Source organism: Lathyrus oleraceus, chromosome 5 (assembly GCF_024323335.1).
Source record: "Lathyrus oleraceus cultivar Zhongwan6 chromosome 5, CAAS_Psat_ZW6_1.0, whole genome shotgun sequence".
Taxonomy (NCBI): Eukaryota; Viridiplantae; Streptophyta; class Magnoliopsida; order Fabales; family Fabaceae; genus Lathyrus; species Lathyrus oleraceus.
Genome location: NC_066583.1, coordinates 71,295,241 through 71,300,478, shown reverse-complemented (window position 1 = coordinate 71,300,478; position 5,238 = coordinate 71,295,241).

Below are 5,238 nucleotides of genomic sequence, written 5' to 3'. Positions count from 1 at the left end.
TGAAATTAATATCATTTTTGATTTGCTTTTAGGAAACTTTATGTGTTACTGTAGCAACCACATTGAAATTTGCTGTCTCAAAGTATGGATGGTTTTATTATGGCTGCACAAGGTGTTCTTCGAAGGCACCTAATCCTGAAAAAGCTTATGAATGTTCATGTGGGCAAAAAGTCGAACAGCCTATACCAAGGTACATATAATCTAGATGAATTGCAAATAAATTTGGTAATGGATTTGTTATTAATCATATTATTTTCTTCGTTTAAAATACTATAGGCACAAGATTGAGATATATGTTAGCAATGGTGAATCAAAATATCGATTTGTATTATGGGATTCCGAATGTGTTGCTATACTTGGAATGACTGCTGAATTTATGCATAACTCTATGGTGGAGGTACATTGTTATACATAAGTTAAAATGTTAATAGTTTATCGAGTTGTAAAGTTCAGATTATCACTCATGGTTGATATTTTATTTTTCCATTAGAATGGAGAAGATGATCCAATGGTTTATCCTGATGAGCTTGAAATGCTATTGAATAAGAAAATGGCTTTTAGAGTTAAGGTGCAGCCAACGTTTTCCCAAGCGTCTGTTTGGAAGCTTTGTGATGATGAAGCCTTTGTTAAAGAGATTGAAAATGACTACATAGTAGAAGACGTATAATATTCACTTAATTCATGTATTATTTAAACATTTAACAAGTATAATAAATATTCGATGTTTCAATGTGCAGAATCAGTCTAAAACTGAATATGCAAAGTTGGTCCCTAACAAAGAAAATTTGGAAACTTCCGCAGTAAGTATCTTCATTTGTTAACATAATAATTTTCTATGATAAATATTGTATTATTATAATTCATTTTATATCTGACAATTAATTTTTTATATTGCAAGCAAACATTATATGCATCTGGTGAAAATGATCCAGAATCAATCATTCTAATGACTCCGACTAAGGATGTTGTAATTGCTGACAAGGGTGAAGAAGTTGATTTTGAAGCGTCTGGCGCTACACAATTATCAGGCACCAAACCATCCAAGAAATTAAAGATAGAACCGTCTTCTTAATTAGAATTTTCGGAAATTTGATATTGAAATATATTTTATGAACTTTTTAGCACCAGAATGAGTTTAAGTATGAAGTTGTTAAGAACATGATATGTTTTGGTTGTAGGATGTGTTCTTACTTTTTTGAAGTGTTTATTTTGTGGGATTACAATTGACATTTATATTTCATGTATGGTTTAAAGGATGATAATGAGTATTTAATTCATGTGTGTGAAATTATTCAAAATCCTATGTTGTTATGTTGAACATTGTGTTTTGTGTGTTCTTTCAACTACAAAATTTATATGAGTATCATATCTTCAAATGTTAATAAGTATTTTAGATTGATAACAAAATACGTTGTCATCTTATGAAATATGTGTATACGACTAAATTATAAATAGATTATTGCATGTCATGTTTGGTTTCAGCATGCCTAATGGTGTTAGAAATTAAAAAAACAATTACATAAAAATTTATTATGAAATCCTTCAAAACTAATTATAGAAAACACATAGAAACACATTTTTTTACAATTTTTTTCAAAGTCTAATACATATGTTAAAATTGCAGGTAGTTCAGAAATGTTGGAGCAATGTTTGAATCTTGCATTCAACTGAATTAAGGATTTATAAAAAAAAACAAGGTATAATTATCATATACAGTGAATTGTCTTTTGATTGGTAATGGAAAATCTACATTGTTTGTTTGAAATGATTAAGTTAAGTATGCAACTATACTTTTTACCAATCTCACGTCATCATATATAGTATTATAACTCAACATATTTAAATTATTTATTTGCCAAAATATAGTTGGGAGCTGAAATGAATAATTATGTCCACTGCCTCCTTTCTATTGGCTAGGTCAGTGGAGTATTAAAATAATTCAGCCGTAAGATAATTAATGTTATGCATGATTTGTAATAAATCAATAAGAATATCAATTCTTTATACATTTAGTTGTACAAGAAAATGATTGTAAATAATTAAAGTAGGCTAAGAAAATGGGCCCCACTAAATCCCACTATATATTATATAAAATATAATTAAAAAATTGATTCAAATATATCAAAATACATTAAAAGAGAGTTTTTCATTGGGTAAGGTGATGTATGATATGAGTAATTTCCAATGGATGAATTATTTTATGGATTTGGGATAAAAAGAGAATTTTGAAATCTTGAATTATGGTATGGATTTGGAATAAGAGGTGGATTTCCAAAATATGGGGTGTTTTGTTGATTTGGGATACAAAGAGGACTTCCATCATTTTGTATAAAATTGGAGCATGTGTTATGTTGATTGAGGTTCATTTTCAAATGAAATGTGTACATAAAAAAATTAAAATAAAATAAAATAAATTGGTCAAATTTAGACTAGATGTGAGTGAAAAATGTGATAAAATAAATTACCTATTTATACTACTAAAAAATATTACCGTTATTTTATTGTTGTTGCAATCTTATCATTCCAAAATGAAATCAATATCCTGAAATCAAATTAGTTATTATTGTAGTTTTTTAAGGTTGCAGACAGGTTTTGAATCATCACTTCCTAAAAGGTTGCGGGCATGTTTTGAATCATCACTTCCTAAAAGGTTGCGAGCAGGTTTTGTATAAACCCAGTTTTTTAAGGACCAAAGAATTGTACGAAGTTAAATCATTTTTGTTGCTGGACTTATTTCTCACAATTTTAACTAAAATTGTGAACCTTTTGTTTCAATATCTTTTGTTGCATTAAACCTTACTGTATCAATTGCAATTAATTTCAACATTTGGTAGTATTCATTACTATATTTTAAAACAAATGAGGTTCTGGTATTTCTTTTACATGGTTTATGTATTTTGGTTAAATAATCATTTATTATGAAGGTTAATATTTGCGTTTTTATACCTCAAATTAGTAACAGATTGGAAAATTTCATCCATTACTAAATAAATATATTTTTATTTCTTATGTCCAAAATCTCAATGATAAATGGAATGTTTATTCATAACATTAACAATGGAATGTTTATTATATATCAATATATCAATAAATTGTAAAAATATTTTTTGATTATTTCCTTAATATAGTATACAAAAAAATTAAGCAAATTATATTACTATAAATTAATAATGTTTTACTTTATTATGTCCCAAACTGGAAAAAGTTATTTGTGGAAATTTTTTGAACCCATTTATTGATCATTTAACATCCATTACATTAAAAAAAACTCTTATGCAATAAATTTGTGTACGTTGATCCAATCATATATATTATATTTTAATTTTTTTAAAATAAATTATTGCACTTGCGCGACCCGTGCGAACGCACGGGTCCTTTACTAGTTTATCTTGTAATCTCTTGTAGCAAATCTTAAATAATAATGAATAAGAAAACTATTATCTTCTTTAGAGTTGACTGTTAAATTTTATGGATTTACTTTAATTAATTATTAAAATAAAATATAATGATTATATCAATTATTAGTTTGATTAAATAAAAATGAATATTGTATTGGATTTAATTGTTGAATGACCTGTGATAGGTTGGGTCATTGTTTTTAGCTAGCCTGTTGAGAGGTATCTTCTTTCATCTGGTGGTTATATAATTTGGCTATCCTGTTAGGTCGTAAACCAACCGTCGTCGTTCCATCAGAAAGAGGGGAGTAGCATTTCAGTTTTATTATATCTATACTTTAGCAAATTAATTCAATCATGACATATACATGTTAATCACATTATTTATACTTTGATATATCGTACAATTATATCTATGATTTTGGTTATAGTGTGAATATTCTAAATATTGGTATTACAGCCATATAGATATGTTTTATGACTATTTGTTGTAATTTATCGGTTTTTGATTCTGAAAATTGTATGTATTAAGTTATGTGTTTTATATGTAACTGATTGATACTATATTGATGGTTGAAATGTAAAATTTGTTTTTTACTCCTTTCAAAATTTGTTTTATTGTACCTGTGATGCAAAACCTGTAACATTATTGGTCGCGATTTTATGAGTCAAATTTGGGGTACAAACTGCAAGTGTACAGTTCTATCGCGTAGTTTTAAAAGATATCGATCCCACAGGGACTTATGAATCGATATACCGTTTTCTAAGGTTACTTCGTAAAGCTAAGGCGGATGATACTTTGATTGTTCGGGGGAAAAGTTAAAACTAAAATAAGATCTAGATTAAATATCAATTAAGCGGATATCGGTATGTAGTTCGTCGTAATTAGGGAATCAAATCTTCGTTGGTTTCTTAGTTTTTTAAAATATCTTTTCAGTAAATACTATTGATTAAAAGTCTTTTCTCAAACTCTCGCTCTGTTGAATAGACTATGACTTTATATTAACGCAGCTGTCACTTATTGGTTAAGTCCAAAATCACTTTTTGAAAACAACAGAATCTATAGAAACTCTTTTTAAGAAAACACTAATCGTTTAAACACCCTCGTCTCAAACTCTCGCTCTGTTGACTTAGATTATATAATTAAATTCAAATGCTTAACTCTCGTCCTCACATTTAACTTTTAAAAATACTTTTTGAAAAAGATCAGAATTTAATTAACTCTAAAAATTGCTTTCGCCCTGATTTAGAATTAATGCTCAATTTACTATGTCCAGTTAAAAACTCAAACTCTCGTTCTATTGAATTTAACTTCTTTATGTCTTTTACTCTCGTACAAAAACTTTGTTATTAAACCTGTAAATTGAGACCATAAAAAGAGTGACTTTATTTTTAAACGTAATTTAACCAACTCAGTTTTGATTCCTTCATTCCGCTTACTTTACATACCGATACCTAAATAAATTAGCCGGACATGTTAAACAGACCTAAACAATGCTTAAATAAATCCATCTCAGGCAAATAATATAAATAAACAATAAAGCAGGGCATATATAAATTCAAACAATAATTAAAGAACCTGAGTAATTAATAGCAGTCTTGAACACTCCACCACAGACCGGTTGGATTTGTTCTTGAGTTCTTCAATCGGACAGGAAAATAAAAAGTGAAGGAATAAAAATCTAGGATCTAACGTAAGGTTAGATCTAGTAAAAGGTACACAATGATTTCCGGTGTAGAAACTATTGTGTGAAAAATTAATTAAGTGCTTAAAGGAATTGCTGGAAAGGAAAAATAACAATTGCAAATGAAAGTAAAAATTGTAAAAATAATGCTGTAAAGT